Source organism: Arachis stenosperma, chromosome 8, assembly GCF_014773155.1.
Source record: "Arachis stenosperma cultivar V10309 chromosome 8, arast.V10309.gnm1.PFL2, whole genome shotgun sequence".
NCBI classification, from domain to species: Eukaryota; Viridiplantae; Streptophyta; class Magnoliopsida; order Fabales; family Fabaceae; genus Arachis; species Arachis stenosperma.
This window is the reverse complement of record NC_080384.1, coordinates 23,533,397-23,546,219: the sequence shown is the minus strand read 5'-3', so window position 1 is coordinate 23,546,219 and position 12,823 is coordinate 23,533,397. Positions and strand designations below refer to the sequence as shown.

Genomic DNA, 12,823 nt, shown 5'->3' with positions numbered 1-12,823 from the left:
CTGACTGAGATTTACAAGGTGACCATAGCTTGCTTCATACCAACAATCTCCGTGGGATCGACCCTTACTCACGTAAGGTATTACTTGGACGACCCAGTGCACTTGCTGGTTAGTTGTGTGAAGTTGTAGTGATCACAATTTTGCGCACCAAGTTTTTGGCGCCGTTGCCGGGGATTGTTTGTGTATGGACAACTGACGATTCATCTTGTTGCTTAGATTAGGTATTTTTTTTTTTCGAAATTCTTGAAGATGAATTCTAGAGTTTCATGATGATTTGTTGAAATCTGGCTGGCTGAGAAGCCATGTCTAATTCCATTGGACCGAGGTTTCAACTTATCATCACAAGAGCTTGATGATTTTTATCAATCTTGCTAAGGCTTGGCTGGCCTTTGGCCATGTCTAGTGTTTTGGACCGAAGCTTTCTTTGAAAGCTTGGCTGGCTGTGAAGCCATGTCTAATTCCTGGACCGGAGTCTTAGACTAGCATTGCACTGATTCCTGGAATTCTCATTAAGAATTTTAATACCTTTTTCCACTTAATTTTCGAAAAACACAAAAAAATTACAAAATCATAAAAACCAAAAATATTTGATGTTTCTTGCTTAAGTTTAGTGTTTCATCTTAAGTTTGGTGTCAATTGCATGCATTCATTCTTGTGTCTTAATGGTCTTCAAGTAATTCTTAATGATTTTCGTGTTCTAATCTTTGAATTCAATTGACTTGAGTGTTTTGTGTGTCTCATATGCATTCTCATTAGTGTCAGTAGTCTACAAACTGCTAAGTTTGGTGTCTTGCATGCATTGTTATTTCATTTTGTTGCATTTTGATTATTAGAAACCCAAAAATATTTCTAATTTGTGTCTTTCAAGTCAATGATACAGAGAATTGAAGATTCAGAACATACTGCAGAGGAATTATACAGAAAAGCTGGGCATTCAAAATGCCCAGTGAAGAAGACAGACTGGCGTTTAAACGCCAGCCAGGGTACCTGGTTGGGCGTTTAAACGCCCAAAAAGGGTGCATTTTGGGCGTTAAACGCCAGAATGTATACCATTCTGGGCGTTTAACGCCAGGATGGTGTAGGGGGAAGATTTTGTTTTCAAATCAATTTTTTTTCAAGTTTTCAAAGTTTTTCAAAATCAAATCTTTTTCAAATCATATCTTTTCAATCAAATGTTTTCAAAATCAATTCTTTCCTTTTCAAAGATACTTACTAACAATTAATGATTTGATTGAACATCTCAAATTGTTGCCTTTTCTGTTGAGAAAGGTTTAATGTTTGAATCATATCTTTCTGTTAGGCAAGTCACTAATTTTCAAAATCAAATCTTTTTTTTTTTTTTCAAATTTGTTTTCAAATCATATCTTCTCAATCACATCTCTTTAAAACTAATCATATCTTCTTAACCTCATCTTTTTCAAAATAGTTTTCAATCAAATCTTTTGATTTCTAATCCCAATTTCTTTTTCAAAAATCACTTGATTTCTTTCTTACTTTTATTTTCGAAAATCAATTAAGTGTTTTTCAAAATGTTTTCAAAATCTTTTTAATTGAATTTTCGAAAATCTTCTTCCTCTCCTCCCACATCCTTCTATTTATGGAGTACTACTCTTCTTAATGCACAATTCGAACTCTATCTAATCAAGTTCGAATTCTTCTACCTTCTTTTCTTCTATTTTTCTTTTCCTCTGACACCTCAAGGAATCTCTATACTGTGACATAGAGGATTCCACATTTTCTTTTCTCTTCTCTTTCATATGAGCAGGAGCAGAGACAAAGGCATTCTTGTTGAAGCTGACCCTGAACCTGAGAGAACCTTGAAGCGAAAGCTAAGAGAAGCCAAGGCACAACTCTTTAGAGGACCTGACCGAATTCTTCAAAGAAGAAGAACACATGGCAGCCGAAAACAACACCAATGCCAACAATGCAAGGAAGGTGCTGGGTGACTTACTGCACCTACTCCCAACTTCTATGGGAGAAGCATCTCTATCCCTGCCATTGGAGCAAACAACTTTGAGCTTAAGCCTCAATTAGTTTCTCTAATGCAACAGAATTGCAAATTCCATGGACTTCCAATGGAAGATCCTCATCAGTTTTAGCTGAGTTCTTGCAAATCTGTGACACAGTCAAGACTAATGGGGTTGCCCCTGAGGTCTACAGACTGATGCTATTCCCTTTTGCTGTAAGAGACAGAGCTAGAATATGGTTGGACTCACAACCTAAAGATAGCCTGGACTCTTGGGAAAAGCTAGTCAATGCCTTCTTGGCAAAGTTCTTTCCACCTCAAAAATGGAGTAAGCTTAGAGTGGAAGTCCAAACCTTCAGACAGAAGGATGGAGAATCCCTCTATGAAGCTTGGGAAAGATACAAACAATTAATCAGAAGATGTCCCTCAGACATGCTTTCTGAATGGAGCATCATAGGTATCTTCTATGATGGTCTCTCTGAACTATCCAAGATGTCTTTGGATAGCTCTGCTGGAGGATCTCTTCATTTGAAGAAGACGCCTACAGAGGCTCAAGAGCTAATTGAAATGGTTGCAAATAACCAATTCATGTACACTTCTGAAAGAAATCCTGTGAACAATGGGACTAGTCAGAAGAAAGGAGTTCTTGAGATTGACACTCTGAATGCCATACTGGCTCAGAACAAGATATTGACTCAACAAGTCAATTGATTTCTCAAAGTCTGTCTGGAATGCAAAATGCACCTGGCAGTACTAAGGAAGCTTCATCTGAGGAAGAAGCTTATGATCCTGAGAACCCTTCAATGGAAGAGGTGAATTACCTAGGAGAACCCTATGGAAACACCTATAATTCTTCATGGAGAAATCACCCAAATTTCTCATGGAAGAATCAAGAGAGACCTCAACAAGGTTTCAATAACAATAATGGTGGAAGAAACAGGCTTGGCAATAACAAGCCTTTTCCATCATCTTCTCAGCAACAGACAGAGAGTTCTAAGCAGAATACCTCTGACTTAGCAACAATGGTCTCTGATCTAATCAAAACCACTCAAAGTTTCATGAATGAAACAAGGTCCTCCATCAGAAATTTGGAAGGACAAGTGGGTCAGCTGAGCAAGAAAGTTACTGAACTCCCTCCTAGCACTCTCCAAGTAATACAGAAGAAATCCAAAAGGAGAGTGCAAAGCCATAACCATGGCCGAATATGGAGAGGAAAGAGAGGAGGTGGACGCCACTGAGGAAGACCTCAATGGGCGTGCACCAACCTCCTCTGAGTTCCCCAATGAGGAACCATGGGAATCTGAGGCTCAAAATGAGACCATAGAGATTCCATTGGACTTACTTCTGCCTTTCATGAGCTCTGATGAGTATTCCTCCTCTGAAGAGGATGAGTATGTCACTGAAGAACAAGTTGCTAAATATCTTGGAGCAATCATGAAGCTAAATGACAAGTTATTTGGAAATGAGACTTGGGAAGATGAATCTCCCTTGCTCACCAAAGAACTGGATGACTTGTCTAGGCAGAAATTACCTCAAAAGAGACAAGATCCTGGGAAGTTTTCCATACCTTGTACCATAGGCACCATGACCTTCAAGAAGGCCCTGTGTGACTTAGGGTCAAGTGTGAACCTCATGCCTCTTTCTGTAATGGAGAAGCTAGGGATCTTTGAGGTACAAGCTGCAAGAATCTCATTGGAGATGGCAGACAACTCAAGAAAACAAGCTCATGGACTTGTAGAGAATGTTTTGGTAAAAGTTGAAGACCATTACATCCCTACTGATTCATAGTCTAGAGACTGGGAAGTGCATGGATGAATCCATCATCCTTGGCAGACCCTTCCTAGCCACAGCAAAGGCTATGATTGATGTTGATAGAGGTGAACTAATCATTCAAGTGAATGAAGAATCCTTTGTGTTTAAGGCTCAAGGATATCCCTCTGTCACCATGGAGATGAAGCTTGAAGAGCTTCCCTCAAATCAGAGACAAATAGAGCCCCCAAAGTCAAACTCTAAGTTTGGTGTTGGGAGGCCACAACCAAACTCTAAGTTTGGTGTTGAACCCCCACATTCAAACTTTAAGTTTGGTGTTGGGAGGTTCCCACATTGCTGATCATTTGTAAGGCTCAATGAGAGCCATCTGTCAAGCTACTGACATTAAAGAAGCGCTTGTTGGGAGGCAACCCAATGCTTATATTTTATATATTTTCTTTTGTTATGTTTTTTTGTAGGTTGATGATCATAAGAAGTTACAAAATCAATGAAAAAAGCAAAAACAAAATGAAAAACAGGAAGAAAAACAGCACACCCTGGAGGAAGATGTTGCTGGCGTTCAAACGCCAGTAAGCCTAGCAGTTGGGCGTTTAACGCCCAGTCTGGCACCATTCTGGGCGTTTAACGCCAGAAAGGGGCACCAGACTGGCGTTAAACGCCAGAAAAGGGCAAGAAACCTGGCGTTAAACGCCAGGAATGGGCATCAGCCCGGCGTTTAACGCCAGAAATAGCTCAAAACGTGATTTTGAGCAACTTTTGGTGCAGGGATGACTTTTCCTTGACACCACAGGATCTGTGGACCCCACAGGACCCCCACCTACCCCACCACCACCCTCTCTTCTTCCCCCATTCAACCAATCACCTCAATACCTCTTCCCAAAAACCCCTCACCTATCAAATCCCATCTTTCTCTTCACCACTCACATCCATCCTTCATAAATCCCCACCAACCTCACCCTTCAAATTCAAACCACTTTCCCTCCCAAACCCACCCATACATGGCCGAACTCCATCTCCCTCTCTCCTATAAATACCCTTCTTCACTTCTTCATTTTCACACAACCTAAACACCACTTCTCCCCCTTCTTTGGCCGAATACACTAAGCCATTCCCTTTTCCCTCATTTCTTCTTCTTCTACTCTCTTCTTTCTTCTTTTGCTCGAGGACGAGCAAACCTTTTAAGTTTGGTGTGGTAAAAGCGTTGCTTTTTCGTTTTCCATAACCATTTATGGCATCCAAGGCCGGAGAAACCTCTAGAAAGAGGAAAGGGAAGGCAAAAGCTTCCACCTCCGAGTCATGGGAGATGGATAGATTCATCTCAAGGGTGCATCAAGACCACTTCTATGAAGTTGTGGCCTTAAAGAAGGTGATCCCCGAGGTCCCCTTTTCACTCAAAAAGGGTGAATATCCGGAGATCCGCCATGAGATCCGAAGAAGAGGTTGGGAAGTACTTACCACCCCATTCAACAAGTCGGAATCTTGATGGTTCAAGAGTTCTATGCCAATGCATGGATCACAAAGAACCATGATCAAAGTATGAACCCGGATCCAAAGAATTATCTTACTATGGTTCGGGGGAAATACTTGGATTTTAGTCCGGAAAGTGTAAGGTTGGCGTTCAACTTGCCTATGATGCAAGGAGATGAACATCCTTACACAAGAAGGGTCAACTTTGATCAAAGGTTGGACCAAGTCCTCACAGTTATATGTGAAGAGGGCGCACAATGGAAGAGAGATTCAAGAGGCAAGCCGGTTCAATTGAGAAGGCATGACCTCAAGCCCATGGCTAGAGGATGGTTAGAGTTCATTCAACGCTCAATCATTCCCACTAGCAACTGGTCCGAAGTTACTCTAGACCGAGCCATCATGATTCATAGCATCATGATTGGAGAAGAAGTGGAAGTTCATGAGGTTATAGCCCAAGAACTCTATAAAGTGGCGGACAAGCCTTCCACCTTGGCAAGGCTAGCCTTTCCTCATCTCATTTGTCACCTCTGTTATTCAGTTGGAGTTGACATAGAAGGAGATACCCCCATTGATGAGGACAAGCCCATCACCAAGAAAAGGATGGAGTACACAAGAGACCCCTCTCATCAAGAGATCCCTGAGATGCCTCAAGGGATGCACTTTTCTCCACAAGACTATTGGGAGCAAGTAAACACCTCCCTAGGAGAACTAAGTTCCAACATGGGACAACTAAGGGTGGAGCACCAAGAACACTCCATTCTCCTCCATGAAATTAGAGAAGATCAAAGAATCATGAGAGAGGAGCAACAAAGACAAGGAAGAGACATTGAGGAGCTCAAGAACTCCATAAGACCTTCAAGAAGAAGAACAAGCCGCCATCACTAAGGTGGACCCATTCTTTAATTTCCTTGTTCTTTATTCTTCTGTTTTTCGAATTTTAGTGCTTATGTTTGTCTATGTTTGTGTCTTATGATCATTAGTGTCTTAGTGTCTATGCCTTAAAGTTATGAATGTCCTATGAATCCATCACCTTTCTTGAATAAAAACGTGCTTAATTGAAAAGGAAAGAATTGCATGAATTCTGAATTTTATAATAGTTTAATTATTTTGATGTGGTGGCATTACTTCTGTTCTCTGAATGTATGCTTAAACAGTGCATATGTCTTTTGAATTTGTGGTTCATGAATGTTAAAATTGTTGGCTCTTGAAAGAATGATGAAAAAGGAGACATGTTACTGAGGATCTGAAAAATCATAAAAATGATTCTTGAAGCAAGAAAAAGCAGTGAATACAAAAAAAAAAGGAAAAAAGAAGGAGAAAAACGAAAAAAAATAGAAAGAAAAAAAAAGAAAGAATAAAGTTGTGATCCAAGGCAATAAGAGTGTGCTTAAGAACCCTGGACACCTCTAATTGGGGACTCTAGCAAAGCTGAGTCACAATCTGAAAAGGTTCACCCAATTATGTGTCTGTGGCATGTATGTATCCGGTGGTAATACTGGAAGACAGAGTGCTTTGGGCCACGGCCAAGACTCATAAAGTAGCTGTGTTCAAGAATCATCATACTTAACTAAGAGAATCAATAACACTATCTGGATTCTGAGTTCCTAAAGAAGCCAATCATTCTGAATTTCAAAGGATAGAGTGAGATGCCAAAACTATTCAGAGGCAAAAAGCTAAAGCCCCGCTCATCTAATTAATACTGATCTTCATAGATGTTTTTGGAGTTCATTGCATATTCTCTTCTTTTTATCTTATTTGATTTTCAGTTGCTTGGGGACAAGCAACAATTTAAGTTTGGTGTTGTGATGAGCGGATAATTTGTACGCTTTTTGGCATTGTTTTTAGTATGTTTTTAGTATCTTTTAGTTAGTTTTTAGTATATTTTTATTAGTTTTAATTAAAATTCACTTTTCTGGACTTTACTATGAGTTTGTGTGTTTTTCTGTGATTTCAGGTATTTCTGGCTGAAATTGAGGGATCTGAGCAAAAATCTGATCCAGAGACTCAAAAGGACTGCAGATGCTGTTGGATTCTGACCTCCCTGCACTCGAAGTGGATTTTCTGGAGCTACAGAAGCCCAATTGGCGCGCTCTCAACGGCGTTGGAAAGTAGACATCCTGGGCTTTCCAGCAATATATGATAGTCCATACTTTGCCCAAGATTTGATGGCCCAAACCGGCGTTCAAAGTCACCTCAAGAAATTCCAGCGTTAAACGCCGGAACTGGCACCTAAATGGGAGTTAAACGCCCAAACTGGCATAAAAGCTGGCGTTTAACTCCAAGGAGAGTCTCTACACGAAAATGCTTCATTGCTCAGCCCAAGCACACACCAAGTGGGCCCGGAAGTGGATTTTTATGTCATTTACTCATCTTTGTACACCTTAGGCTACTAGTTATCTATAAGTAGGACCTTTTACTATTGTATCTGTAGACTTTGGTAGCTATCTTCGTTTTATGCTATCTTAGATCATTGGGAGGCTGGCCATTCGGCCATGCCTAGACCTTATGCTTATGTATTTTCAACGGTGGAGTTTCTACACACCATAGATTAAGGTGTGGAGCTCTGCTGTACCTCGAGTATTAATCCAATTACTATTGTTCTTCTATTCAATTCCGCTTGTTCTTTGTCCAAGATATCACTTGTTCTTCAACTTGATGAATGTGATGATCCGTGACACTCATCATCATTCTCACTCATGAACAAGGTGACTGACAACCACTCTTGTTCTACAAGCATATGAGGCTTAGTGAATATCTCTTGGATTCCTGATTGCACGATGCATGGTTGATCGCCTGACAACCGAGTGCTCGCCTGACAAACGAGCCAACCATTCCGTGAGATCAGAGTCTTCGTGGTATAGGCGAGAACTGATGGCGGCATTCAAGAGAATCCGGAAGGTCTAACCTTGTATGTGGTATTCTGAGTAGGATTCAATGATTGAATGACTGTGACGTGCTTCAAACTCCTGAGGGCGGGGCGTTAGTGACAGACGCAAAAGAATCACTGGATTCTATTCCGGCCTGATTGAGAACCGACAGATGGATAGTCGTGCCGTGACAGGGTGCGTTGAACATTTCCAATGAGAGGATGGGAGGTAGCCACTGACAACAGTGAAACCCTTGCATAAGCTTGCCATGGAAAGGAGTAAGAAGGATTGGATGAAGACAGTAGGAAAGCAGAGAGACGGAAGGGAAGGCATCTTCATACGCTTATCTGAAGTTCCTACCAATAAATTACATAAGTATCTCTATCTTTATCTTTATGTTATTTTCGTTTATCACCATATCCATTTGAGTCTGCCTGACTGAGATTTACAAGGTGACCATAGCTTGCTTCATACCAACAATCTCCGTGGGATCGACCCTTACTCACGTAAGGTATTACTTGGACGACCCAGTGCACTTGCTGGTTAGTTGTGTGAAGTTGTAGTGATCACAATTTCGCGCACCAATAATCCCAGCCTCTAGTAATTTAGTGACCTCTTTCTGCACCACCTCCTTCATGGCAGGATTTAGCCTCCTCTGTGGTTGGACCACTGGTTTGGCATTATCCTCCAATAGGATCTTATGCATGCATCTAGCTGGGCTAATGCCCTTAAGATCACTTATGGACCACCCAAGAGCTGTTCTGTGTGTCCTTAGCACTTTAATCAGTGCTTCCTCTTCCTGTGAGTTTAAAGCAGAGCTTATAATCACTGGAAAAGTGTCACCCTCTCCCAGAAATGCATATTTCAGGGATGATGGTAGTGGTTTGAGTTCAGGCTTAGGAGGCTTATCCTCTTCCTGAGGAATTTTCGAAAATTCCTTTGCCTCCTCTGGTTCTTCTTGATCAGGTTGAGCATCTTTGAAGATGTCCTCAAGCTCTGATTCTAGGCTTTCAGTCATATTGATCTCTTCTACCAGAGAGTCAATAATGTCAGCGCCCATGCAGTCCTCTGGTGTGTCTGGATGCTGCATAGCTTTTACAGCATTTAACTTGAACTAATCCTCATTGACTCTCAAGGTTACTTCCCCCTTTTGTACATCAATGAGAGTTCGTCCAGTTGCTAGGAAAGGTCTTCCTAGAATGAGAGTTGCACTCTTGTGCTCCTCCATTTCCAGCACCACAAAGTCAGTTGGAAAGGCAAATGGCCCAACCTTGACAATCATGTCCTCTATTATGCCTGATGGGTGTTTAATGGAGCCATCAGCAAGTTGGAGGCATATCCTGGTTGGTTTGACTTCTCCAATCAACCCAAGCTTTCTGATAGTGGATGCAGGTATTAAATTGATGCTTGCTCCAAGATCACATAGGGCTGTCTTGGTGCAAGTGCCTTCTAATGTGCATGGTATCAGAAAGCTTCCAGGATCTTGAAGCTTTTCTGGTAAGCTTTTTAGAATGACTGCACTGTATTCTTCAGTGAGAAACACTTTTTCAGTTTTTCTCCAATCCTTCTTATGACTTAAGATTTCCTTCATGAACTTAGCATAAGAAGGTATTTGCTCAAGTGCCTCTGCAAACGGGATCTTTATTTCAAGAGTCCTTAAATAGTCTGCAAAGCGGGCAAATTGCTTATCCTGTTCCGCTTTGCGGAGTTTCTGAGGATAAGGCATCTTGGCTTGATATTCTTCAACCTTAGATGCTGCAGGTTTATTCCTTACAGAAGTGGTTGAAGAAGCCTTTTTAGAGGGATTACTGTCAGCACTCTCAGGTGTCTGATCTTCCCTTGGCGTTTGAACGCCAGGAATGGGTGGAAAATGGGCGTTTAACGCCAACTTTTCCCCCTTTTCTGGCGTTTGAACGCCAGAACTGGGCAAGGAATGGGCGTTTAACGCCAGCTTTCCTTCCCTTTCTGGCGTTTGAACGCCAATATTCCTCTCTGGGCTCTTACTGTCCTCAGAGGGATTTTGAACAGTGGTTTGGTTGTCCTCTGTCACTTTTTCCTTGTTTGGCTTTTTACTCTTTTGAGCAGTGTTATTCAAGGTCTTCCCACTCCTCAATTGAACTGCTTGACACTCCTCTGTTATCTGTTTAGATATTTGCTGTTTTGCTTGATTCAACTGTAGTTCTATGCTCTTATTAGCAACTTTAGTTTCATAGAGCATCTCTTTAAATTCTGCTAACTGTTCTGTCATCAGGAGTAGTTGTTGATTAAGCTCATTCATCTGTTCTTGAGGATTAGGGTCAGTGACTAATGCCATGACTTCCTCTTTTGGAAGGAACTCATTGCTAGAATATAAGTATTGGTTTCTAGCAACAGTGTCTATGAGCTCTTGAGCTTCTTCAATTGTCTTCCTCATGTGTATAGATCCACCAGCTGAGTGGTCTAAAGACATCTGAGCTTTTTCTGTAAGCCCATAGTAGAAAATATCTAACTGTACCCACTCTGAAAACATTTCAGAGGGACATTTCCTTAGCATACCTCTATACCTCTCCCAGGCATTATAAAGGGATTCATTATCCTCTTGTTTAAAGCCTTGGATGTCCAGCCTTAGCTGTGTCATCCTCTTTGGAGGGTAAAAATGATTCAGGAATTTGTCTGACAGCTGTTTCCATGTCTTTATGCTTGCTGTAGGTTGGTTATTTAACCACCTTTTAGCTTGATCTTTTACAGCAAATGGAAACAGTAATAGCCTGTAGACATCCTGATCTACCTCTTTATCATGTACTGTGTCAGCTATTTGTAAAAATTGTGCCAAAAACTCAGTAGGTTCTTCCTGTGGAAGACCGGAATACTGGCAATTTTGCTGCACTATGATAATGAGTTGAGGGTTTAGCTCAAAGCTAGACTCTAAACCAACAAAAATAAACAGTCCTAATCTAAGCAACAAGATAAGCCGTCAGTTGTCCAAACTCGAACAATCCCCAGCAACGGCGCCAAAAACTTGGTGCACGAAATTGCAATCACACTTTTGCAATCCCGCACAACTAACCAGCAAGTGCACTGGGTCGTCCAAGTAATACCTTGCGTGAGCAAGGGTCGATCCCACGGAGATTGTCGGCTTGAAGCAAGCTATGGTTATCTTGTAAATCTTAGTCAGGATATCAGAAACTATCAGGATTGATTGTAAAAAGCAAAAGAACATGAAATGGTTACTTGTATTGCAGTAATGGAGAATAGGCTGGGGTTTTGGAGATGCTCCATCTTCTGAATCTCTGCTTTCCTACTGTCTTCTTCATCAAACACGCAAGGCTCCTTCCATGGCAAGCTGTATGTAGGGTTTCACCGTTGTCAGTGGCTACCTCCCATCCTCTCATTGGAAATGTTCAACGCACCCTGTCACGGCACGGCTATCCATCTGTCGGTTCTCAATCAGGCCGGAATAGAATCCAGTGATTCTTTTGCGTCTGTCACTAACGCCCCGCCCTCAGGAGTTTGAAGCACGTCACAGTCATTCAGTCATTGAATCCTACTCAGAATACCACAGACAAGGTTTAGACCTTCCGGATTCTCTTGAATGCCGCCATCAGTTCTAGCTTATACCACGAAGATTCCGATTAAAGAATCCAAGAGATAACTACTCAATCTAAGGTAGAACGAGGTGGTTGTCAAGCACACGTTCATAGTTGAGAATGATGATGATTGTCACGGATCATCACATTCATCCGGATAAAGAACAAGTGTTATCTTAGAATGGAAGCAAGCATAATTGAATAAGAAACAGTAGTAATTGCATTAATCCATCAAGACACAGCAGAGCTCCTCACCCCCAACCATGGAGTTTAGAGACTCATGCCGTGGAAGATACACAAAGAAACGTGTAAAAATGTCATGAGGTCATAAGGTACGGATACAATGTCAAAAGATCCTATTAATAGTAAAACTAGTCACCTAAGGTTTTACAGAAATGAGTAAATGACAGAAAAATCTACTTCCGGGCCCACTTGGTGTGTGCTTGGGATGAGCAATGAAGCAATTTCGTGTAGAGACCTTTTCTGGAGTTAAACGCCAGCTTTCATGCCAGTTTGGGCGTTTAACTCCAAGTTTTATGCCAGTTCCGGCGTTTAACGCTGGAATTTCTGAGGCCGAATTGCTACGCCAGTTTGGGCCATCAAATCTTGGGCAAAGTATGGACTATCATATATTGCTGGAAAGCCCAGGATGTCTACTTTCCAATGCCGTTGCGAGCGCGCCAATTGGGCTTCTGTAGCTCCAGAAAATCCACTTCGAGTGCAGGGAGGTCAGAATCCAACAGCATCTGCAGTCTTTTTCAGTCTTTGAATCAGATTTTTGCTCAGAACCTTCAATTTCAGTCAGAAAATACCTGAAATCACAGAAAAACATACAAACTCATAGTAAAGTCCAGAAAAGTGAATTTTAATTAAAAACTAATAAAAATATACTAAAAACTAACTAAAAGATACTAAAAACATACTAAAAACAATGCCAAAAAGCGTACAAATTATCCGCTCATCAGTTACCGAAATTGCATCCGGTGATTGTTGTTGTCGCTGCTGCGGGCAGTCATCGAAACTGCTATGTACTGTTGCAGTTGAGATTATGAGTGGGAAATTGTCGTTTGTTCAATCACATAGTTGAGCTACTTTCAAGTAAGGGATTTTTTTTAAACCCATTTTATTTCAAGGAATTGTTATAAATCGGTATCAATGTGAAAAATATATCTTTAGTGATTGTATAA

The 12,823-nt window shown here is 41.2% G+C and overlaps 1 non-coding gene across 1 annotated transcript; it reads right to left on the bottom strand.

Annotated features, from left to right (window-relative positions):
• Nucleotides 1-2,296: 2,296 nt before the first annotated feature.
• Nucleotides 2,297-2,404, bottom strand: LOC130947104 (small nucleolar RNA R71). Its single transcript, XR_009072515.1, has one exon. It is a non-coding gene; the product is annotated as a small nucleolar RNA R71 (small nucleolar RNA).
• Nucleotides 2,405-12,823: the final 10,419 nt, after the last annotated feature.